A 26182-nucleotide genomic window follows, 5' to 3' on the forward strand; every position below is an offset into this window, starting at 1 on the left:
TGCACTGTTCCTTGGCCTCCCATCCAAAGCCCTTCACAATGTGACCCCATCATAATGGTAACAGTTAACATCTGGTGAGCACTTCCTATGTGCTCCAGGTTTCCATGTATTAACTCATTTAGTCCTCAAACTAACCTTGTGAGCAGGTTTCATTATTATTCCCATTTTACAGCTGAAGAAAATGAGGCAGAGAAGTTAAGAGGTTAACTGACTCCCCCAAGTTTGCACAGCTAGCATGGGGCGGAGCTAGGATTCAAACAGGCAATGTGGCTCTAGGGGCAGAAGTTCAGCCAAAAGCCTTTGCTCTGAAATCTTTGTCTTGTAATCAGGGCCTTCAAAGCCTTAACTTGAAGGACTGGCTCTAATAGTGGAGCTCTCAGATATGCCAGCACCTGATAGGGGAGAAAATTCGGATCTCAGAGGCTTTCCCTTAGAGGCACACTCAACTCTGCCATCCGAACCCTAAGTTTCACAGTGGCTCCTCTGTGAGGCTGTATCTACCTCTTATATGAGATAAATGAGGGAAGAGATTCCCCTGCTTGGGTTTGTGGCATCCTTCTAAATGACCCCAGGCCTCCATGCCATGGACTCAGTGTTTCAATGACCCTTGTATGGGCTGAGTTCACTTGGACATTGATTCCACTCAAATGAGTGGAACCTGGTTAGACCTCAACTTGAAGCAGTTTTAGAAGGATTTTGTATTGTGCCCCTTGGTCATTCATTCTATTTCTGGAGATCAAGAAATAAGGAATTGCCATTATGGGTGCTGAGACTGTCTTCATCTGTGTATTCTGTGGTTTTGGGGAAATAACTCTATTTTTTTTCTTTTTTTTAAATGAAGGTATAGTTGATGATATTCACTATGTTCCCTGTGCTGTATAATATATTCTTGTAGGTGATTTATTTATTTTGCAAAATCATTTTTGAAATTTATTTGGCTACGCTGGGTCTTGGTTGCAGCACACGGGATCTTTGTTGCATCGTGTGGGATCTTCGTTGTGGTGCACAGACTCTCTGTGGGTGGCGCACTAGCTCAGCAGTTGAAGCATGTGGGCTTAGTTGCTCTGCAGCATGTGGGATCTTAGTTCCCAGATCAGGGATTGAACTGGCATCCCCTGCATTGCAAGGGAGATTCCTAACCACTGGACAACCACGGAAGTCCCTCATTTCATACACGACAGTTTCTATCTCTTAATCCCTTACTGCTATCTTGCCTCTCCCCTACACTGTTAACCACTACTTTGTTCTCTATATCTATGAATCTATTTCTTTTTTGTTATATTTGCCACTTTGTTGTATTTTTTCAATTCCACGTACAAGATATATCATACAATATTTGTCTTTCTCTCTCTGACTTGTTTCACTAAACACAATTCCCTCTCTGTCTGTTTTCTTCTATGGTTATAGGGCTTCCCTGGTAGCTCAGCTGGTAAAGACTCTGTCTGCAATGCAGGAGACCCTGGTTCGATTCCTGGCTCAGGAAGATCTGCTGGAGAAGGGATAAGCTACCCACTGCAGTATTCTTAAGCTTCCCTGGTGGCTCAGCTGGTAAAAAAGATCCACCTGCAATATGGGAGACCTGGGTTTCATCCCTTGGTTGGGAAGATCCCCTGGAGAAGAGAAAGGCTACCCACTCCAGTATTCTGGCCTGGAGAATTCCATGGACTGTGTAGTCCGTGGAGTAGCAAAGAGTTGGACACAACTGAACAACTTTCACTAGGGCAGGTGTGGGCGGTCCTTCATGACTGGTCTGCTAAGAGCATGATGTTGGTCCAGGTTGGCAGAGAGGCAAGGAGGGCCTCAAGCTGGGCACAGGCTTTCAAGAGGAGACATTGTCCCTGAGTCAGCTCTCCCCATGGGTGGCTAGAGACATCCCCAAAGAGCAGGGAAAAGGAGGAGAGAGCACTGCGGTTGGTCGCAGTGCCTTTGCTAATGGATTTGTGCACCATCTTTGGCACGCATACCACAGGTTCCCAATCCCTGGAAGAAAGTCAACCCTGACCCTGCTGTAACAGTTGAGGGATCAAGGTCAACTGCCTGCTGGATGCTCTAGGACCCTGGAGCCACCAGTTCAGTAATACCTATCCTGGGGTGGTTCCCATTCTTCTGCAAGTTTAACTGCTCCCTGAAGGCACAAGGAAGAACTGGCCCCAGACTGGTCACCCTTTCCAGTTGGCCAGCTGGCATCATCAAGAGTTCTGTTCCTAGGGTCCCCTGGCAGCCTGTTTGGCAAGAGCGGGCTGGGAAGAATAGTCACTTGGTTTGTTTTCTGTCTGCCAGACGCTCAGAGCTGCTGGAAATCCAGGCGGATGCAATAACTCGACATGGTTTCATTCATGGAAATCCAGAGGGAGGACTCACTCCTTCCAAAGATGGATAGGGCCCTCATGCCTAATCTGGCAAGTCGGGTAGGGCTCCCATTTCTCCACACATTTCAAAGTCTAATTAAATGCCGGGGCTGCCTCATGTACCTCCTTCTGTGCTCACTGAACACTTGTTTCTCAGGGCTCCTGGGGACCGAAGATTTTGTAAAGGAACAAAACAGACCAAAAACACATATGCAAGTTATCCATATTTATGAGTGAACAATGAGTAAGACAGCAGATTGATGAAGCTTCCCCGCCAAGAGAGGAATTGGATTCCAGGCTGCAGGAATGGCAGGACAACAGCCAGAGCAAAGCGGGTGGGGGCGCAAAAAGCTTGCCCTGCGCAGGATTGGCCAGACTCAACCCGGAATATTGTGCTCACTTTGGGAGCCCAGCTACAGGGGTGACCGAGAGTGAAGGTGAGAAGAGTTGGGAGTGTTTAGCAGGAGGAGGAGAAGGCTCCCGGGAAACATGACAGCTGCCTTTAGAAAACCAGAGGGCTGGCCCGTGGGAGAGAGGAAGGGGACTTAAGGCAGAGTGGAGGAGTGGAAAGTGTGGGCTATGGATTCAGGAACCCTCAGCTGAATTCTTCACTCTGCGATTTACTAGGCCTGCTCTCTTAGGTCGCTTAATCTCCTGAAGCCTCGTATTTTTCATCAGTGCAGTGACTTGAAAGATAATTCCTCCCTGGGCTATGAGGATCCACTGAGAGGAGGGTCCATAAAAGAATACATGAAATCCGCAAACAGCCATTGATATTGCTGTGAGTCTGTGGTCCCAGAGCGCATAGCCTGGTCCAGTGGGTGAAACTGACAGAGAGGCAAACTGTGATGCAGTACAGTTACAAAGAGCTACCTAACCACTCTAGGGGTAGTGGATACAAATAACTGCTTTGAGAAGTAATCAGTTTGTCATCACTGGAGATGTTCAAGCAAAGGCTGGACCAGTATTTTCTAGGAGTCCCGTATATGGGGGAGTTCCCGTATATGGAAGAAAGCTGGAGCAATCACCTCTAAGGTCTTTTCCAACCCTTCGGGTGGAGGTTTTGTTCTTTAATATTAATTAATGTATTTATTTGGCTGCGTCAGATCTTAGTTGCAGCATGGCAGCTCTAGAGCATGTGGGCACAGGGGTCGATAGTTGTGGAGCACATGCTGAGTTGCTCTGTGGCGTGTGGGGCCTCAGTTCCCTAACTAGCGACCTAACTGACATCCCCGACATTGCAAGGCAGATTCTTTTTTTTAAAAAAACCTTTTATTTATTTATTTATCATTGGTTGGAGAAGGCAGTGGCACCCCACTCCAGTACTCTTGCCTGGAAAATCCCATGGACGGAGGATCCGGGTAGGCTGCAGTCCATGGGGTCGCAAAGAGTCGGACATGATTGAGCGACTTCACTTTCACTTTTCACTTTCCTGCATTGGAGAAGGAAATGGCAACCCACTCCAGTGTTCGTGCCTGGAGAATCCCAGGGACGGGGGAGCCTGGTGGGCTGCTGTCTATGGGGTCGCACAGAGTCAGACACGACTGAAGCGACTTAGCAGCAGCAGCAACAGTGCTGAGTCTTGGTTGCCATATGCAGGCTTTCTCTAGTTGTGCTGAGTGGGAGCTACCCTCTAGTTGGGCTTCTCATTGCGGTGACTTCTCTTGTTGCGGAGCGCCGGCTCCAGGGCGTGCGGGCTTCAGTTGTTGCAATGTGTCGGCTCAGTAGTTGTAGCTCTCAGGCTTAGTTGCCCCGAGGCATGTGGAATCCTCCCAAACCAGGGATCGAACTTGTGTCTCCTACAGTGGAGACATGGAATCCTAACCACTGCAAGGCGGATTTTTAACCAGTGGATCACCAGGGAAGTTCCCAGGGTTGAAGATTCTATACTGAGCTTCTGCCAAGTCTTGTTGGCATTTGACGTGATTCCCTCTCACTGACCTCAATACTTTGCTCCAGCAGTAGCCGCCTCTCTCCTGTGTCACTTTCCCCCCTCTCTACTGGATCCTTTCTATCACCACACAAATAGGCTGTTTAACCTTGAAATGAAGAAAGAAAGAAAAATGGTTTCCTCCGGCTGTTGCCCCATTTCTCTCCTTCCCCTTTCCTAAACCTTTCAAAAGCATGATCTGCATTTGCTGTGCACCCCACCCAGGTCTTTCTTCTCGAGCTCTCTCCTTTACATACTCCAAACTGGCTTTTGTCACTGTCATGCTACCAAAGTTCTTCTTGTTAAGATCACTGTGAGATAATAGAGACTGTATATACTGATCTCTGACCCAGTTGCTGGCACAGATCTCCTGAATCCCTTGTAATTTCCTAAGTGATAAGAACACTTTGAACGTCTTTTGTTCTGTGTCTTTGACCCCATTGCGGACCCAGGCCTCCTAAAACCCTGGTAAACTTGTAAGTAATCAGAGCAAGGTGGGTTTCCCAGGTGGCTCAGATAATAAAGAATCTGCCTGCAATGCAGGAGACCAGAGTTCAATCCCTGGGTTGGGAAGATCCCCTGGAGGCAGTCATGGCAACCCATTCCAGTACTCTTGCCTGGAGAATCCCATGGACAGAGGAGCCTGGTGGGCTACAGTCCACAGGGTCACATAGAGTTGGACACGACTGAAGCGACCGAGTGTGGCACACAGAGCCATGAGGAACATCTTTTGTTCTGCTGAGGTGGTTCTCGGTGCATGGCTTCTAGATGGGAGTGGTCTCCAGAAAGACCAAGCCACAGTTAAAATCTTGGGATTTTCAGTCCCCCCCCCACCCATATTCTCCAGAGAGGGAAGAGGGGCTGGAAATGGAGTTAATAATGGATCATGCCCATAACATTTATAGAAGCCTCCATAATATCTCAATAGTAGGGGGTCTGGAGAGCTTTCAGGTTGATAAACACACCCATGTCAGGAGGATGACACATCTCAGCTCCACAGGGACAGAAGCTCCTGCACTTGGGATCCTCTCAGACCTCACCCCATGTAGCTCTTCATCTGGCTCTTCTGCGGCCTTTATCATATCCTTTGATAACCTGGTAAATGTGTTTCCCTGAGTTCTGTGAAGGGTTCTAACAAATTAATTGAGCCAAAGAAGGGGATCGTTGGAACCTCTGATCTGTAGCTGGTTGGTGAGAAGCATAAGTGATACCCTTGGCTTGTGACTGGCACCTGAAGTTGGGGGTGTATGTGGCAGTCTTGTGGGCCTGAGCTCTTCACCTGTGAGATCTGATGCTGTCTCTGAGTAAATACTGTCAGAATTGTGTTGAATTATTGGTCCCCCATACCACTGGTGTCTTAGAATTACTTTTTAGTGTGGGGAATCCCACTCCCCCTACATTTGGTGACCAGAAGTGTCAGAAGTGAAGTGTTCTCTTTGTAGGTAGAGACACAGGGAAGAAATACACAGTGAAGAACCAGGTTTTTCCCTACATAGGAAGGAAAAATACTGAGGTTTTCTCTACAGGATCACTAACAACCTGTGTGTGTGTGCTAAGTCACTTCAATCATGTCTGACTCTTTGCGACCCTGTGGACTGTAGCCTGCTAGGCTCCTCTGTCCATGGGAATTCTCCAGGCAAGAATACTGGAGTGGGTTGCCATGCCCTTCTGCAGGGGATCTTCCCGACCGAGAGATCGAACCCGTGCCTCCTGCGTCTCCTACATTGCAGGCAGATTCTTTACTGCTGAGCCACGAGGGAAGCCCCATCAGCAACCTGCTGCTGCTGCTACTGCTGCTGCTAAGTCACTTCAAATCCAAGGATCAGTTTTCTCCATCCTCCTGTGACTTGTCTCATCTGCATAACCGACCAAGTTGATCTCTTCTTCATCCTCCTCCACAGTTTCCTACCTTCCTGGTTCTCAGTCTCCTTGGCAGGTTCCTCTCATTGCCTGACTTGGAAATGATGGAGTGCCCCAGGGCTGTGTCCTGACATCTCTTTTCTTTCCTCATGTTTCCCAGTGGTCTCATCCAGCCCTGTGGCTTTAAATATACATACAGACATGGTTCTTGCCTCTATATAATGCACAACTCCCACAGTCATAGTTCCAGCAGGGGTCTCTTTTTTAAAAAAAATTTTATTGAATTATAGTTGATTTACAATGTTGTGTTACTTTCTGCCGTAATGCAAAGTGATTCAGATATATATATATATATATATATATATATATATATATATATACTTTTCCATGATGTTTTATCACAGGATATTGAATATAGTTCCATGTGTTACACATAGGACCTTGTTGTTTATCCATTCTCAGTATAATAGTTTGCATCTGCCAATCCCAAACTCCCAATCCAACCCTCCCTTTGTTTCTGTTTAGTAGATAAGTTCATTTGTGAGGGACCTCTATCTTGAACTCCACACCTGTATAACCAACGGCCTTCTTGGCATCACCATCTGGATATCTAGTTGTTACATCATATTTAGCAGGTGCAACACCAAATCCTTGATGCCCCCCCCCCAAACCTGCTCCTCTCAGTCTTCTTCATTTCTGAAATGGGGGCTACATGCTTTCAATGGAGCACTCAGACCAAAAAACTTGGGTCAGATTGGGGCAGGCCACCCCCAATATGCCACTTTGGCATATTAATTATTTTGAATTAAAATTGTCTGAGAAACAGCCAGTGCAGAAAGGACACTATGACCCTCCTCTCTGTCCCCCCGAAAACAGGAGATAGGGAGACATCCTCATTAACAACAGTAGGGAGGTCTCTTCAACCCTTAGAGGAGCTGTGTTAACAAACTCTGCTTGGTTACTTCACTGATTAGTACCCAAGCCTAAGTTTCTTTGTTTTGTCATTTCTTCACACATTTATTGTTTCTTTGTCTGAAAGGTATAAAAGCTGCCTGCTTTGGTCATTTCTTTGAGCCTCATATTTCTATGAATTCCTGTAAGTACCAAATCAAAATTTGATTTTCTCCTGATAATCGGTCTTACATCAATTTAATGACTAGACCAACCAAAAGAACCTAAAAGGATAGAGGGAAAGTCTTTTCCTCCCCAATAGTTTTCACACATCCCACAGCCAGTTCCTCAGCAAATCCAGTCAGTTCTCTCTGCAACAGGTATTCGAATCCAACCACTTCTCACTTCTGGGTAAAACGCAGCTCACATCGCATCACTTCTCTGCTCAGAAAGGCCCAGTGGTTCCATCTTACTCAAAGCCCAAGTTTTCCTCTCCAACTAGTCTCCGCACCCCTCACCCTGCCTGCTCTGGGAATCAGCTGACTTTTGCTTCAGGACCCCGGCTAGGCTACTGGTATGGAATGCTCCTTCCCCAGGTGTCTGGTTGGCCTGCTCACTCACCTCCTGCCTTCCCTGATCATTCTATTTAAAATTGAACCTCCTCCTGCCATCCCCTCCCTGCTTTCCTTTTCTCCCCAGGGCTCATTATCACCTAGCACACTATCAGTTTCACTCACTTATGTTACTTCCCCGCCCCCAACATTAGAATGTCAGCTCTATGAGGGTAAGGATTTTTAGGCTGTACAAGCCTCTCTACCTCTTAGAACAGTGTCTGGCACAGGGTGAGTGCTCAATACATGTTTGTTAATCTCCCAGATGGACTGGTAAGTGACAAACACAAGTTGTAGAACAATGAGAATTAGCGTGATCTAGTTTATGTAAAAGAACACCCACAAAGCGCCACTCTGCACCTGTATACATTCATGCATATGGATGTAAATTCATGCAACGGGCTCCGAAAATATTACTGAGTCCAAGCTAGCTCTGCTCACCACATGACAGGTCAATGAATCCGAGAGATGAGGTGTTGAGGCAAGGAAGGGACTTTAATTTGGGGGCCAGCTGACCGAGAAGATGGCAGGTTAGTGCCTCAAAATAACCATCTTACCAAGGCCTGGTTGCCAGGTTCTTTTATGGATCAGAGATGGAGGGGAGGTGAGGAAACAAAGTAAAAAGACTATTCAATTCTTGCAAATATCCCCTAGAATGGCAAGCCTCAGGCAGGGGAATATGTTACTTTCACTTTCTTATAGTCCTTTACAGAAGGGAGGCTGAGGTTATCTCCCTGAGGCAAGTCATTATGTATGTTTATAATAATAAAAAAGGGTTAAAGTCACAGAAGCTGGTCCAGTGTAAACGTAAAATTAACCCTTCCTGGTTACAGAAGGATCACACCAAAGCACTGACACTGCTTATAAGCAGGGCTCTTCTCAGTGGGCCTGGGGGTGCATGGGAGTGTCCAGGGAGATTTTAGTCATATCTGTGTAGTCCTGTTAGTTGTTCAGCCGTGTCTGACTCTTTGGACGCTATGGACTGTAGCCTGCCAGGCTCCTCTGTCCATGGGATTCTCCAGGCAAGAATACTGGAGAGGGTTGCCATCTGTAAAGTTTTCTTTTCTCCCCTAGGAAAATGTATCCCTGTCTTACTTTAATAGGATTTAAAAGAAATGAAAATGAAGCAATTAAAAGTCACATTTTAAAGTGAAGACAAAAGTTTAAAGGACTCATTTGTGCATGCTCAGACTCTTTGTGACCCCATGGACTGTAACCCACCAGGCTCCTCTGCCTGTGGAATTTTCCAGGCAAGAATACTAGATTGGGTTGCCATTTCCTTTTCCAGGGAATGTTCCTGACCCAGGGATTGAACCCAGGTCTCTAGCATTGGCACGCAAATTCTTTACTGTCTTTACAAGGGAAGCCCTCAAAGGCACTCAGGAGTGATAAAAGCCATTCTCAGGGCTGGGGCCGGCTGAGAGCTTCCAGGATGCACCTCCCTCCTTTCCCATCCTCCCACCCTGAATAAGACACATGATTTTTTTTAGGCCTTGTGGTTTGTGGGACCTTAGTTCCCCAGTCCGGGATTGAACCTGGCCCTCACAGAGTCCTAACTACTGGATGCCAGGGATTTCCTGACACATGGTGTTTCTGTAACTGGGACTGGACTCACATAGTTCACTTTTTGGTGGGGGACCCAGAGCCCCAGCTTCTCACCCAGATCTCTGTAAGTTGAAGGTCTGAATTCCGAAGTGGCAGGAACAGAGTCCCTGAGATGCTAGATCCACAGACCCAGGTTGCCTCTGGCCATGTAGATTGGTCCTGGGAATTCTTCTTTCTAGAGCCTTCTCTCATGGCTGGGGTGAAGGATGGAAGAATAGAACACTGGTCAGAGTTAACATATAATAATCTTGCACCTCCGCCCCAGACTCAGTTGATGGGGGACTGACTCCATTCTGCTGCCAGAAGACAGAAGACAGCAGATCCCTGTGTTTCAGAGAGGAAGCCAATTCTGACTCCATGTTGGAAACTTTTTCTTGGACTTGCTTCTATTATTATAATCATACTCAATGGCTTGCCTGGAGGACCCTGCCCCTTTGCTTGACTGTAAACTAAAATGCCTTTGTTCAGCTCCTGAAGAGAGAGTTTTTCCCTGCTCACCTGTGAATAGAAGAGATTAACAAACACATCCCTTCTGAAGGCTGGACATTCCCTTGGAGATGTTTTGCAAGACAGAAGGCCCTTTCACTTTACTTCCTCACTTCATCTCCCTCTCTAAGCTGACTTTTGACTTTAGTTCCTCATAGCTTCTCTCCCTCTGATCTGTAAAAGAACCTGGCATCCAGACCCCAGTAAGATGGTTATTTGAGGCACTAGCCTGACATCTTCTGGGTCTGCCAGCTCCCCAGTTAAAGTCTCTTCCTTGCCTCAACACCTCATCTCTCAGATTCATTGGCCTGTCGTCTGGCGAGCAGAGTGAGCTTGGACTTGGTAACACGTGAGAATTGGGTTTCTCACTTCTGCCTGCCCTTCACCTCTGATCTCACCAGCAGGGCCAGGCTGATGGACAGGCCATGGACAGGCCCCTACCTTCTTACCAGTAAGGCCTGGAAGCCACATTTCTGTGTTCAATTCACAGTATTGGGGAAGGAAAAAAAAATCTCCTTTACCCTTTCTAAAGTTTTCTGGTTGGTCTAAGAAAATGACATGAGATAGACTAATAGAAAATCCAAATTTAATTATGCATGTGCAGGGGCTCTATAGAACACCAGTGCCAAGGACAAGATGAGAAGTGGTGGGGTGGGGGGGACTTCAAAGGGGAAGAAGGCAGTTTTCATGGAGATAGAAAAACAGGGGTTTGGTAAATGAATATTTGCTGGGCCAAGCAGAGACAGTGGGATACAGAGAAGACTTCAGTTTCCAGACCCTGGTGAGTCTCCTTACTGAAAGTGTTTACCACAGACTGGGACTTGAACCCAACCAAAATCCAGTTTGGGACTCAAACCCAGCCAAAATCCTGCTTGGGACTTGAACCCACAAGCTGGAACTCAATTCAGTTCAGTTAAGTCACTCAGTCGTGTCCGACTCTTTGCAACCCCATAAATCGCAGCACGCCAGGCCTCCCTGTCCATCACCAACTCCCGGAGTTCACTCAAACTCATGTCCATCAAATTGGTGATGCCATCCAGCCATCTCATCCTGGGTCGTCCCCTTCTCCTCCTGCCCCCAATCCCTCCCAGCATCAGGGTCTTTTCCAATGAATCAACTCTTCACATGAGGTAGCCGAAGTATTGGAGTTTCAGCTTCAGCATCAGTCCTTCCAATGAGCACCCAGGACTGATCTCCTTTAGAATGGACTGGTTGGATCTCCTTGCAGTCCAAAGGACTCTCAAGAGTCTTCTCCAACACCACAATTCAAAAGCATCAATTCTTCGGTGCTCAGCTTTCTTCACAGTCCAACTCTCATATCCATACATGACCACTGGAAAAACCATAGCCTTGACTAGACGGATCTTTGTGGGCAAAGTAATATCTCTGCTTTTGAATATGCTATCTAGGTTGGTCATAACTTTCCTTCCAAGGAGTAAGCGTCTTTTAATTTCATGGCTGCAGCCACCATCTGCAGTGATTTTGGAGCCCAAAGAAATAAAGTCTGACACTGTTTCTACTGTTTCCCCATCTATTTGCCATGAAGTGATGGGACCAGATGCCATGATCTTCGTTTTCTGCATGTTGAGCTTTAAGCCAACTTTTTCACTCTCCTCTTTCACTTTCATCAAGAGGCTTTTGAGTTCCTCTTCACTTTCTGCCATAAGGATGGTGTCATCTGCATATCTGAGGTTATTGATATTTCTCCTGGCAATCCTGATTCCAGCTTGTGCTTCTTCCAGCCCAGAGTTTCTCATGATGTTCTCTGTGTATTAGTTAAATAAGCAGGGTGACAATATACAGCCTTGACGTACTCCTTTTCCTATTTGGAACCAGTCTGTTGTTCCATGTCCAGTTCTAACTATTGCTTCCTGGCCTGCATACAGGTTTCTCAAGAGGCAGGTCAGGTGGTCTGGTATTCCCATCTCTTTCAGAATTTTCCACAGTTTATTGTGATCCACCCAGTCAAAGGCTTTGGCATAGTCAATAAAGCAGAAATAGATGTTTTTCTGAAACTCTCTTGCTTTTTCCATGATCCAGTGGATATTGGCAATTTGATCTCTGGTTCCTCTGCCTTTTCTAAAATGAGCTTGAACATTTGGAAGTTCACAGTTCACGTATTGCTGAAGCCTGGCTTGGAGAATTTTGAGCATTACTTTACTAGCATGTGAGATGTGTGCAATTGTGCGGTAGTTTCAACATTCTTTGGCATTTCCTTTCTTTGGAATAGGAATGAAAATTGACCTTTTCCAGTCCTGTGGCCACTGCTGAGTTTTCCAAATTTGCTGGCATATTGAGGGCAGCACTTTCACAGCATCATCTTTCAGGATTTGAAACAGCTCAACTGGAATTCCATCACCTCCACTAGCTTTGTTCATAGTGATGCATTCTAAGGCCCACTTGACTTCACATTCCAGGATGTCTGGCTCTAGGTGAATGATCACAGCATCGTGATTATCTAGGTCATGAAGATCTTTTTTGTACAATTCTTCTGTGTATTCTTGCCACCTCTTCTTAATCTCTTCTGCTTCTGTTAGGTCCATACCATTTCTGTCCTTTATCGAGCCCATCTTTGCATGAAATGTTCCCTTGGTATCTCTAATTTTCTTGAAGAGATCTCTAGTCTTTCCCATTCTGTTGTTTTTCCTCTATTTCTTTGCATTGATCACTGAGGAAGGCTTTCTTATCTCTTCTTGCTATTCTTTGGAACTCTGCATTCAGATGCTTATATCTTTCCTTTTCTCCTTTGCTTTTCACCTCTCTTCTTTTCACAGCTATTTATAAGGCCTCCTCAGACAACCATTTTGGTTTTTTACATTTCTTTTTCATGGAAATGGTCTTGATCCCTTTCTCCTCTACAACATCATGAACCTCCATCCATAGTTCATCAGGCACTCTGTCTATCAGATCTAGTCCCTTAAATCTATTTCTCACTTCCACTGTATAATCATAAGGGATTTGATTTAGGTCATACCTGAATGGTCTAGTGCTTTTCCCTACTTTCTTCAATGTAAGTCTGAATTTGACAATAACGGGTTCATGATCTGAGCCACAGTCAGCTCTGGTCTTGGTTTTGCTGACTGTATAGAGCTTCTCCATCTTTGGCTGCAAAGAATATAATCAATCTGACTTTGGTGTTGACTATCTGGTGATGTCCATGTGTAGAGTCTTCTCTTGTGTTGTTGGCAGAGGGTGTTTGCTATGACCAGTGTGTTCTCTTGGCAAAACTCTATTAGCCTTTGCCCTGCTTCATTCCATACTCAAATGAAGTACGAGTTTGGCTGGGACTCAAACCCAGCCAAAACCCTGCTTGGGACTTGAACCCACAAGCTGGGACTCAAACCCAGCCAAAATCCATGGTACCTGGTTTCAGGACCTAATGAAGATCAGGTTGTTGATGTCTCATGGCAGAAAGAATTCAGTGAGACAAAGTGACAGATAAGAATTGGATTTATTCAGATTCAGAGAGAAGCACACTCCACAGACAGAGTGTGGGCCATCACAGGGCGAGTGTGGCCCTGATATTTGGCATGGTTAGTTTTTATAGCCTGGGTAATTTCATATGTTAATGAATGGGAGGATTATTCCAACTATTTTTGGGAAGGGGTGGAGATTTCCAGGATTTGGGCCACCACCATCTCCTTGGTCTTTTAACAGTGCCTTAAGGGGACAACAGAGGATGAGATGGTGGGAGGCCTGGTGTGCTGCAGTCCATGGGGTCGCAAAGAGCAGACATGCCTGAGTGACTGAACTGAACTGAACTGGAACGGTCATGGCACCTCTGGGTGTGTCATTTCACTTGCTGATTGAGGATCAAGTTCTAGTCTTATCTGCCATCTTTGTTCCATTTGATTCTAATTGTCATATGTTGTGTCCTTGGGCTATGTCATTCATTCAAAAGTTGTGCCCTGCCCCTTTCCCTCCTATTACATTACCACAATGAGACCATTTTCTTCCCAGGTATCTTTGATGGTAGTTCTCTTTCTGGACCAGGCCCCCATCTAAATTATTTTAGGCTGTTAAGAAGGAGGTAAAACAAGACTTTCTAACTCTTTTGATTCCTGAAAATTAATCAACTTAAGACAATCCTCATGACAAAGAGACTTTTGAGAGTAACCAATTTTGCTCCCCAACAACAGTCACAAAGGACGGGTTCATGTGCTATTTTCTCCAAAGACTGCCTCAAACTCTCCCCACTCTTTCACTTCCCTCCTTCAGTCAAAACTGCCCACCTGGGCTGAAGCCCCTGGATAGGGTCGATTGAAATACTTTTAACAAAGCTGAGGGCAAGAGTTATGTCTTGGTCTTCTTTCTGCCACCAGCCTGGGCAGTCCCTAGCCTAGGCCTTGCCCATATGTCCTGTGCTGCCGGCTGGCTGTACTGGGCCTTGTCATTGTCCTTTAGCTCTGTTTGGGCTTCCCTTGTGGCTCAGCTGGTAAAGAATCTGCCTGCAATGTGGGAGACCTGAGTTTGGTCCCTGAGTTGGGAAGATCCCCTGGAGAAGGGAAAGGCTACCCACTCCAGTATTTTGGCCTGGAGAATTCCATGGATTGTATAGTCCATGGGGTTGTAAAGAGTCAGACACAACTGAACAACTTTCACTTTAGCTTTGTTCAGAGAATATTCTGACAAGCCCTCCTCTGGCCCCTCTTCCCATTGCAAACAGACCTGTGGTTGGCAGAGCTGGTTTAGAAGCTGTAAAAGAGGAACTCAGCCTTTTCCTTCCTATTGAAGGGAAGCAGAATATACCACCCTAGAATATGTCTCTTTGGCATATTGATTATCTTTAACTGATTATTTTTAAGAAACAGCAGACATGGGTGAAGCTCTGAAAACTGAGTGGGCATTCCTCTTTAGTAAAAGACAGTTACATTTGTAGGGAATATCTCCATGTGTAAAGGTGTCTCCCCCTTTTTACTAGGAAGAGAAGGATGACTCTGAATCTCTAGAAACTCTTATCAATGCCGAAAGCAATGACTTAAATCTGCATAACAGCTTTTTCACTGCTTACCATGCTTTTCCTGGTAACCTCCCCAAACTGCCGCTCATCCCCCCCCAGCATCTTTTGCCTGGTATGGTATCATCTTTTGATGGTATTTAAAGTGATGATCACTTGGGCCATTTCTAGAAGTAACTCAGTTTTCCTGGGTCTCTCCTGTGTGTATAGGAGTTATACATGTTATTAAACTTCTGTTTGTTTTTTTTTCCTGATAATCTATCTTTTATTACAGAGGTGTCTCAGCCAAAAACCTAGAAAGATACAGGGAGAATCATTTTTTCTCCTCCTATACTCTGTAGGGGAAAAATCCAGTTCTTCCACTTTATGTATTTCTCCCCTGTGAGTCTCCTCTACTACTGACGCCAGACACTTCACTTTCAGTCACCAAATACATGGCTTTTCCCCTACATCAAAAAATTCTGTGACACCAGCTGGGTGTCCTACAATTTAATTCCATTGTGATATTATGTACCCAGTGATAGCCTCAGACTTCACAGGTTAAGGGCTCAGTTTCACAAGAGTGCCCTCAATCACCACTTCAGCTGCCACTGGTGACCCCAGGTTCTCATCTATACTGCTGGCCAACAGGCTATAGGGCTAGAGATCTGCAAAATTCCAATGACCCTCTCCTTTAGTTCAACTAATTTGCTAGGGAGGCTCAGAAAACTCAAGGAAATGCCTATGTTTACCAGCTCATCAAAGGATGTAAAAAAGAATACACCGATGTATAGCCAGATGAAGAGACACACAGGGCAAGGTCTGGGAGGGTCCCAAGTGCAGGAGCTTCTGTCCCCATGGAGCGGGGACGTGTCAACTTCCCATGTGGATGTGGTCACCAACCTGGAAGCTCCCAAATCCCTTACTATTGGGATTTTATGGAAGTTTCCTCACATGTGTATGATCCATTATTAACTCCAGTTCCAGCCCCTCTCTCCTCTCTGGAGGATGGAGGTGGAGCTAAAAGTGCCATGCTTCCAATCTTGGTCTTTCTGATGATCAGCTCTGTCAGGGAGCCCTTGGGCAATTTGCAAAAACTGGGCCCTCTGCCTCACTCTTCATGAACAAGTTTCCTGTTTGTAGAAGGAAGTGGTAACAATGATAATATTAATACCTACTTCTGAGGTTGTAGTGACAATGAAATTAGTTCTTCACCCCTGTTAAAGCTCTTAGAACAATGTCTGGCACATAGTAGGTGCTTGATACAAGGAGGCAGTTATTTTTACTTTTATTGATATCATCTTTTATTTAGTTTACTGGTTATAAGGAATTCCCTGGCAGTCCAATGGTTAGAACTCTGTGCTTCCACTGCAGGGGTCACGCGTTTGATCCCTGGTCAGGGAACTAAGATCCTGCAAGTTGTGTGGCACAGACAAAAGAAAAAAAATACTGATTATAACAGCCCAGCAAGAGAGAACTAGCAGAATGGGCTTTGGAGTCAGACAAACCTGGTTTGAATGCCAACTTGGGAACTTAACTAGGTGTCCTTGGCAATACTCTGCATGGTTCTGTGCCTTGGCTTCCTTCACCAGACAGTGGAGGTCGTAATAATTACTTCTGCCTTCTAGCAGTGTCCTAAGAATTGAAGTCGCTCTTCCAAAGACAGTACATAGCATGATGCTGGCTTGTGGCAACACTTAGTTAATGGGAGCTGGGTTTGGTTTGGTTTTATGAGCTTCTTATACAAATTTTTTTCTACTGGAATATAGTCGCTTAAAAATGTTGTGCTAGTTTCTGATGTACAGGAAAGTGAATCAGCTATCTGTATACATACATCCCTTCAGAGTCACCCCAGAGCATTGAGTAGAGTTCCCTATGCTATACAGTAGGTTGGTTTAGCTGGTAAAAGAATCCGCCTGCAATGTGGGAAACCTGGGTTCATTCCCTGGGTTGGGAAGATCCCCTGGAGAAGGGAAAGGCTACCCACTCCAGTATTCTGGCCTGGAGAATTCCATGGACTGTATAGTCCATGGGGTCACAAAGAGTTGGACACGAGTGAGCAACTTCCTCTCACTCAGTTATACATAGTAGTGTGTATATGTCAATCCCAATCTCCCAGCTCCTCCTTTCCTGTTTTATGACCTTGATTCGGCCGTGAGTTCTCTGACTGGCCTCAGGCTCCTCCGTCCTCTTCTTGGTGCTTGTCTGCTTCAGCTGTCACTCAGAGAGCAGTATTCGGCCCTCGCCTCCTGCGTTGGGATCCACTCAGTCTCCTCCCACCCCTCAGCTCCTGCCTGATGGGCTGTGACAGGGGCCCTTCCCGTCCTCTGGTGCCCTTTCCAGCCCCTGGCCCACTCACCTCCTCCAGGGAGGGGACTTCAGGGCTCCTGGCCTGGACTTTGGTGACTAGACAGGGAGTGCTATGTCTACTTGTCACCAAGATGTTGAGATGGCACGCATTCGGCCACCTTGCCCTGCAGCCCCAGCTCCCAGCTGAGAAGGACGCTGCGACTAGAATTACCGTCATGCCCCCAGCCATTCCCAGGCCTGCAAGTGACATTTCTCTGCTACTTCACGGTCATGAAGGAGGGTTCTGTGCAGTTTTCTCTGGAGCCTAGACAGCCCTCCCACCCTCTCCTGCCTCTCAGCTCAGCTCATCACCTCCTTCCCTCAACCAGTGCCTCAAACTGCCAGCCTGACACAGCCTCAATGTGACAGACACCACCCCGGGTGCTGTTTCATCTGTCTTTCTGCTATGCCCTGTCTTCTGTCTCCTCTGGCACTATCGCCTTCAAAGGGCTCTCGGCTCCGAGTGGGTCCTCAGCTCTGAGTGGGTCTTCTCTGCGAGCCTTGTCGGCTGCCAGCCGGCCCTCTCTGAAGCTCACTCTGGGGAGGGAGTCCTGCCAAGGGCCGACCTGGATCTCTGTTGTGAGAGAAGCAGCCACCATGTCCCCCAGAGAGACACTGGCTTCCACACTCAAGAGCCGCTGTGCCTTAGGAATTCGCTTCCTCTGCTCCTCAAATTTAAAAAAAAAAAAAAAAGGCTAAAATGGGCAGCCAAGGAAAGAGGGAAAGACCTTACTGTGATTGAAGCCCTGGGTCTGCCGTCAGCCATCTTATTCTTATTCTCTCTGAGCCTCTGTTTTCCTGTTTGAAAAATGGACACAAAGCGAATGACTTCATTACGTCCCAGGCCTTTTGTGAAGGCTCCATGAAATCATGGATGTGAACACTTTAAAAAACTATTTATTTGTATTTATTTGCCTGCACTGGGTCTTAGTTGCTGCATGTGAGGTCTTTGATCTTCGTTGAGGCAAGCAGGATTTTTAGTTGTGGCCTGAAAATTCCTAGCTATGACATGTCAGATCTAGTTCCCTGATCAGGGATGGAACCCCGGCCCCTTACATTGGGAGCACAAGCTCTTAGCCCCTGAATGTGAACACTTTCGCAGCTTATCAGTGAGGAAAAGAGCTGTTGCTGCTGTCATGTGTGTTGTGCGTACAGCACTGCAACTCAGACACAAAATGCTGATTTGTGTGTGTGTGAGAATGGAAAAAAATTGCCATTGATTCTCCCTGAAGTACTCAAGGACTTTGCTCGATCAAGTGTCACGTGTCGGCACCATTAACCCCTTTCCTCCCCACTCAATGGAGCATGGTCATCCACACTCAAGCATACTGTACTGGTCCCTCTCTTCAAGAAAAACACAACCTTTTTGACCCAATATCCCCATCTACCCACCACTCCACTTCAGGGTCCTCTTTTGCAGCAAGACTCCAGGGAATTCAAGTTGTCCTCCCTGGCAGTCTCTAATTCCTCACCTCCCATTATCTCTTGAACACATTGCGGTACAGTACGTACCTCACCAAGCCTCAGAATCCACCCTCGGCAAGGCAAGACCAGCTACATCATTTGCAGGGCCCAGGGCAAAGTGAAAATGTGGGGCCCTTTGTTCAAAAGTCTATTTGTTTCCCACAGTTATCATAACAAATCACCGCACATTGTGTGGCTTAAAACAACACAAATGGATTCTCTCACAGTTCTAGAAGCTGGAAGTCCAAAATCAAGATGTCAGCAGGGTGGGTTCCTCCTGAAGCCTTTTAGAGTCCATCCCACCTGCGTCTCCTAGCTCCTGATGGCCACAGACAATGCTTGGTGTCCCTCGGCTTGTAGGCGCATCTCTCCAAGGTCTGCATCCGCGTCCATCTTCACATCACCTTCTGGGTGTGCCTTTCCCTACTCTTCTCTCATTGGGACTCACAGGGTTTAGGGCCCACCCTAATCCAATCTGATCTTACTTTAAGATCTTTACCTAAAGTACATCTGCAGAAACCCTTTCTCCTAATATGATCTTTGGGGAGAGGGCTTGTCATCCATCCCATTGCAGAAAGTTGCTTCAGAATATCCAAGGACTTCCCTGGAGTTCCAGTGGTGAAGGCTTTGTGTTTCCATTGCAGGGGGCATGGGTTCGAGGAACTAAGATCCTGCAAGCCATGTGGCATGGCCAAAACAATTTTTTTAAGTTTCCAGATGGCGACAGAAGAGCCTGAGATCAGTGGGGGACCTTGCTGAGAGAGAGCTGTCCCCATGCATGCCCATGAGGTGGGGGTGTGCCAAGGCCATCCACGGCCTCCCTTCCTGCTGTTGAGTCCAATGGTGAGTTCTGAGTCCTCATGTTACTGGGGCTCTCAGGGCGTTTGACGTGGTTAATCACTCCATCCTCCGTTTGAGCCTTGCTTCTCTTGGCTTCCCGAACAGCAAACTCTCCTGCTTTTCCTTGGAGCCCCCTGGCCAGTCAGTCAGTCCGTCCTCAGGGCCTCCAGCTGCCTCCTTCTCCCCTTCTCCTCTAGTGTCCACGGCTCTGGCTTTGGACTGCCTCCCTCTGTGTACTCCCTCCCTTGAGGGTCTCTCTGGTCTGGTTTGAGGTTTATAAACACAGACACCTGCTGCTCTGAATCCTCCCCTTAGAGATCCAATAGGCCTTGCAAACTCGGCAAATCCAAACTGGAGTACTCCTCAGCTTCCTTTCGTCTCCTCCGTGTCACCTAATGGCATCTCCAGCCTTCCAGTTGCTTGGGTGAAGACCTTTGCACCATCGTAACTCCGCGCTTCCCTCTCGCGCCTCCCCAGCCTACTCAGATGTCACCACACCTTGCTGTGCATGGCTCACAAGACCCTCCTGTGATTGGGTCCTCTTCTACCTCAGCCACCCCATCTCCTATGGCACACATGTACTGAGTCAAAGGGTGAATCTATCTGACCATGTTGCTCTCCCAGCTTAGACTCCAACAATGCTCCCTCACACCTCCATGCCTTTGCCCACGCTGCACCGTCTCCTCAGAAGGTGCTTCCTGCTCCTACTCTGCCTGGAAAACTCTTGTTCATCCTTGAAGACCCAACCCAGCTGTCACCAGCTTTGTGAAGATCCCACATCTCCAGGCAATTGGCCAGTCTTTCATCCCTCTGTGACCCTGCAGCATCCTACAAGGGCCTCAGCTAATGCCCCTCATGCGATCTGTCTTCTCCAGTAAATGGGGCACTTCCTGAGGGCAGGCACTGGGTCTTCTCAACCTGTATCCTCAGAGTCTAGTCTGGTGTCCACTTGGCTCTCTGGTAAAAGTTTGCTGGCTGAATGAATAAATGAACCAGCAGATGAGGCTGAAGAAGGGAAAAGAAAGGAGGGAAAGAGGGAGCTCTTTCTCAGTGGGTGTCCTCAGGGTGCCTGGGAGCCCTGTTCTCCAGACTAATCCTGACACTCTGCCCCTCATCCAAACTTAGGTGCTAAGCTCTCTGCCACAGGGCCTTAGTTTCCACTATCCCCAAATTAGAACCCACAGTCTGACAAGTTTAAGCATGAATTTTAGAGACAGCAAGACTGAATTTTTGAAATCTGTCACATGCAGGACCTATGTCAACTGAGGTTGATATTCTGGTGAATGTCATGAAGAATCAGGGCTTATGGATCTGATATGTGTGCTGCATGCTAAGTCGCTTCAGTCATGTCCAGCTCTTTGTGACCCTATGGACTGTAACCCACCAGGCTCCTCTGTCCATGGAATTTTCCAGGCAAGAATATTGGAGTGGGTTGCCATGCCCTCCCCTCCAGGGGATCTTCCCGACCTAGGGATTAAACCTGTGTCTCTGGCATCTCCTGCACTGGTAGGTGGGTTCTTTACCACTAGCACCACCTGGGAAGCCCCGTGGGTCTGATATCAATACATATTTATTAGAGATTACTTACAAAATATGGGTAAGTACAGAGAGAACCCATCCACAATCCTACACCCTAGATGCATTATTACTATTTTGACGTAACATCCTCTGGTATGTATGTAGGCATTAATGTATGTGCATATGAAACATAGTACACACATGTAAGTGCATATGTAAAATACATGAATGGAATCTCACTGCACTTTCCATTTCATACCAGTGGATCTCCATACTGTAGCAGGTGACTGCCCCCACCATCTTAATTCCATTAATAGCAGTTTGGTGCTCATGCCAGACACCCCAGGAGGTGTGGCTCTGTCTAGGTGCCCCATGCCACTCCCACCTGCAAGCAGGATCTCTAGATGTGCCAATGTGCCCAAAGGGCCAGGGCCGGCCGTGGGCAAATAGAGCAATGGTGGGCAGAACCAGGAGCTGGGGCAACCCTAACCATGGATCACCTATTCTCCAGATCCTTCCCATGAGGATCAGTGCCAGCTTTCCCAGGAGCTGAGGGAGGGGACATTCCACAAGGATGAAAAGGGAACCCTGCTTGGAGAAATCCAGCAGTTGGGGGGCTTTGCCGCCTGAACCGACTGTCTGAATGCTATGCTGCTGTGTTGCTTTTTTCCAGATGCTTCTGGGACATCACACTGAATGGTGTAAGAGGCACTCATATTTTCTCCTCTATATTAAAAAATGCAAAAAATCAATAACAACATTTACCCCAATCACTTATTTTCCTTGCCTCTCCCAAGGTAACACCTTTCCTTTGTTGTTCAGTTGTTCAGTTGTGTCCAAGTCTGTGCAACCCCATGGACTGCAGCACACCAGGCTTCCCTGTCCTTCATCTCCCAGAGCTTGCTCAAACTCATGTCTATTGAGTCAGTGATGCCATCCAACCATCTCGTCCTCTGTTGTCCCCTTCTCCTCCTGCCTTTAATATTTCCCAGCATCAGGGTGTTTTCCAATGAGTCGGCTCTTCGCATCACTTTTCCTAGAAGGAAATTATTGGAATGAAAAAGATGTGTGTGTGTGTGTGTGTGTGTTTTTAAATAAAACGGAACCTGGAGGTAAGAACTTGGTGGGCCACTAAGGGGCAGCAAAGCGCGCCTATTCTTAAAGTAAGACAAGAAAGCCTTGCACATCCAGCCAGTAAGGAGAATAAGTCTTTGGCTATATAGCAATAAAGGCTCAGCCACTGAATTTACAAATGACCCACTCCAGTGTTGATCTTTGAAAAAGCAATGAGTTTAAATTTCATCTGAACCACGTGAAATATGCCCTTGGGCTGGTCACTATCTATTTCACGCTCAAGTTACTCAATCTTAAACTAGGGATACCTGCTTCTCAATACCACACCATTTACATATCATTGTCTTGATAATTAAGTGGGATAACTAAGGTAATAGGTAAAATGCTGGGCATAAAGCAAATATTCACATGTTAAATATCACTATAACCACATAAAGAACCAAGGGAACTCTTGTGAAAGTCATTCAGTCGTGTCCAGCTCTTTGTGACCCCATAGACTATATGGTCCATGGAATTCTCCAGGCCAGAATACTGGAGTGGGTAGCCTTTTCCTTCTCCAGGGAATCTTCCTGACCCAGGAATCGAACTGGGGTCTCCTGCATTGCAGGCAGATTCTTTACCAACTGAGCTATTGAATAGCTATCATATGTCAGGCGCTTTGAAGCCTTAGAGCAATCAAGCGAGGAAAGTGAGAAGTTAAATGAGAGACTTAATGAATGACAGTTGACAGGTTCAATAACATGGTCAAGGCCAATTAGCTAGCAACAATGCATGGGTGTTGTTGTTTAGTTGCTAAATCATGTCAGACTCTTTTTCAATCACATGGACTATATCACATGCCCAGTTCCTATGTCTGTGGAATTTTCCAGGCAAGAATACTAGAGTGGGTTGCCATTTCCTTCTCCAGGGGATCTTCCCAACCCAGGGATCAAACATGCATCTCTTGCGTCTCCTGCACTGGCAGGTGGATTCTTTACCACTGTGCCACCTAGGAAGCCCAGCTAGCAACAATACTAGCAGCTAACGCAAAGCAGGCACTAATTTTTGCCAGGCACTCACTGTTCTAAGTTGCATGAATTATCTCACGTCTTACAGCAATCCTCTGGTGCAGGTACTATGCTTATACCCATTTGTCTGAAAGGGAGACTGAGGCACAACAAGAAACTGCCCCAAAGTCACTGCTTTTCCCTAAGGTTGGCTCTGTCATCTTAATCTCCAGTTCTCAAGTAAACCCTTTTCCGATCATCATCAGCAGATATTTATTGTGTGTCAATGATTTACAAGGACAGGGAAGCCTGAAGTGCTGCAGTTCATGGGGTCACAGAGAGTTGGACACGACTTAGCAACTGAACATTAACAATTTACAAGACATTGTGTTGAGCACAGTAAAGACTTGCACTGTTACTGAGGGACATAAAAGAAGACCTGACTGGAGGGAAGCACCATGTTCAGGAACGGGAAGACTCAATATCTAAAGATGTCAGTTGTGGCATGTAGAATTCATAGTTGTGAGATAACAGAAAATATAAGTGTTGGGCTCTGGCCTGGTTGCTGGCACAGAGCTCCTGAAACCCTGTAATTTCCTAACTGATGAGAGCAAAGGAGCATCTTTTGTTCTAATATTTGGTTTTTAACCCTGGTTTCTGACACAGGGCTCCTGCAACCCTTGTAATTACCTGAGTGGTAGGAGTGTCTTTTGTTCTCATGAGGCGACTCTGGGTGGGCTCCTGGATGGCTCCAGGTGGGGGCTGGTCACCAGACAGAAAAGCCATGTTTAGAAGCTTGAAAATTTCAGTGACGCCTGCCGTCCATTCTCTTGAAAAGGGAGAAAGGCTGAAAATGGAATAATAATGTTCAATCACGACTATGTCATCGAGTCGCCATAAAAATCCCTAAAGTATGGGCTTTGAGAGCCTCCAGATTGGCGCACAGTTGGAGGTGCCTGGAGAATAGTGCAGCTGAAGAGCAAATGCAAGCTTTGCCCCCTTCCCACATTACTCGCCCTGTGCATCATTTCCACCTGGATATTCTTCTGTACCCTTGTCATAGCCTTTAATTAAACTGGTAAATGTGAGGAAGTGTTTCTCTGAGTTGTATGAGCTATTCTAGCAGATTAATTTGGCTTCCCTGTAGCTCAGCTGGTAAAGAATCCACCTGCAATGCAGGAGACCTGGGTTTGATCCCTGGGTTAATTGACCCCTAAGGAGTGGTGTCACTGGAACCTCTGATTTGCAGCAGCTTGGTAAAAAGCACAGGTAACCAGAACTTGCAATTAGCTTCTGAGATCGGGGTGAGGGGGCATTTTGTAATACTGACCCTTAACCTATGGGATCTGACACTAGCAGATTGTATCAGAATTGATACAATCACCAGTACCTGGTGGTGTACTGGTTGGGATTACGGACTTACAATGCCACGGTCTGGGTACCATCTCTGGAAACAGAAATCCCACAAGTCATGCAGTGAGGACAAGGGCATTTTGATGAGGGTGAAAGGGAGTGAAAAAGCTGGCTTAAATCTCAACATTCCAAATACTAAGATCAGGGCATCCAATCACATCACATCATGGCAAATTAAGGGGGGGGGGGGTGGAAGCAGTGACAAATTTCATTATCTTGGGCTCCTAAATCACTAAGGACGGTGACTGAAGCCATGAAATTAAAACATGCTTGCTGATAGCTCAGTTGGTAAAGAATCCACCTGCAACGCAAGAGAACCTATTTCGATTCCTGGGTTGGGAAGAGCCCCTGGAGAAGGGAAAGGCTACCGAACCAGTATTCTGGACTGGAGAATTCCATGGACTGTATAGTCCACGGGGTCGCAAAGAGTCAGATAGGATTGAGCAACTTTCACTTTCACTTCATTGCGAAGGAAACCTATGACACAGCTAGACAGTGTATTCAGAAGCAGAGACATCTGTTTGCTGACAAAGGTCTGTACAGTCAAAGCTATGGTTTTTCCAATAGTCATGTACAGATGTGAGAGTTGGACGATAAAAAGGCTGAGTGCCGAAGAACTGACGCTTTCAAACTATGTTATTAGAGAAGAGTCCCTTGGACTGCAAAATCAGACCAGTCGATCCTAAAGAAAATCAATCCTGAATCTTCATTAGAAGGACTGATGCTGAAGCTGAAACTCCAGTAATTTGACCACCTGATGCCAAGAGCCAATTCAGTGGAATAGGCCCTGATGCTGGGAAACACTGAAAGCAAAAGGAGATGGTAGCAGAAGAGGATGAGAGGATTAGATAGCAACACCAACTCAATGGACAGGGATTAGAGCAAATTCCAGGAGATAGTGAAGGACAAGGAAGCCTGGCCTGCTGCAGTCCATGCGGTTGCAAAGATCCGACAGACTTAGTCACTGGCCAACAACAGGCAGTATTTTGTCCTGATTAGCTGACTCCTAGCCTGCTATTTGCTCTGATTGGCAGAGTGCTAGCCTGTACTTGCACTGATTGGCTGACACTAAGCTGGTACTTTGCTCTGATTGGCTAACTCCTAGTCTCCACTTTACCCTGATTGACTCCAAGCTTGTAGTTGTGGTGAGTGGCTGAATCCTAGCCTATACTTTGCCCTGGTTGTCTGACTCCAAATTTATGCTTTGCCCTGCTGGGGTGACTTCAAGATTTTACTTTGCTCTGATTGGGTGACTCCTATGCTGTACTTTGCACTGATTGGCTGAGTGTTAGCCTGTATTTTGCCTTGATTGGCTGATGTCTAGCCTATCTTTTGGTGTGATTTGCTGACTCAAAGCTAGTACTTTGCTCTGATTGGCTGAGTGCTAACATGTGTTTTGCCTTGATTGAATGACTCCTAGCCAGTATCTTGCCTTGATTCGATGTCTCTTAGCCGGTTCAGTTCAGTTCAGTTCAGTCGCTCAGTCGTGTCCGACTCTTTGCGACCCCATGAATTGCAGCACGCCAGGCCTCCCTGTCCATCACCAACTCCCGGAGTTCACTCAGACTCACGTCCATCGAGTCGGTGATGCCATCCAGCCATCTCATCCTGGGTCGTCCCCTTCTCCTCCTGCCCCCAATCCCTCCCAGCATCAGAGTCTTTTCCAATGAGTCAACTCTTCGCATGAGGTGTCCAAAGTACTGGAGCTTCAGCTTTAGCATCATTCCTTCCAAAGAAATCCCAGGGTTGATCTCCTTCAGAATGGACTGGTTGGATCTCCTTGCAGTCCAAGGGACTCTCAAGAGTCTTCTCCAACACCACAGTTGAAAAGCATCAGTTCTTCGGCGCTCAGCCTTCTTCACAGTCCAACT

General features: G+C 46.6%; 1 protein-coding gene across 16 annotated transcripts in view; it reads left to right on the forward strand.

Moving 5' to 3' along the window:
* Positions 1–26182, forward strand: part of SEPTIN6 (septin 6) — a 156022-nt gene that overhangs the window by 15304 nt on the left and 114536 nt on the right. For 2 of the 16 annotated variants that reach the window (XM_070290852.1, XM_070290836.1), the window contains exon 3: positions 19191–19323. The exons of 13 other annotated variants lie outside the window; for them this stretch is intronic. The gene's annotated coding sequence lies outside the window, so the exon portion shown is untranslated. Of the gene's footprint in view, positions 1–2505; positions 2786–19190; positions 19324–26182 lie in introns of those variants that run through there. One more of the 16 variants, XM_070290855.1, reaches the window with a different exon arrangement.

This window comes from Ovis canadensis, chromosome X, assembly GCF_042477335.2.
Source record: "Ovis canadensis isolate MfBH-ARS-UI-01 breed Bighorn chromosome X, ARS-UI_OviCan_v2, whole genome shotgun sequence".
In the NCBI taxonomy this organism is placed as follows: domain Eukaryota; kingdom Metazoa; phylum Chordata; class Mammalia; order Artiodactyla; family Bovidae; genus Ovis; species Ovis canadensis.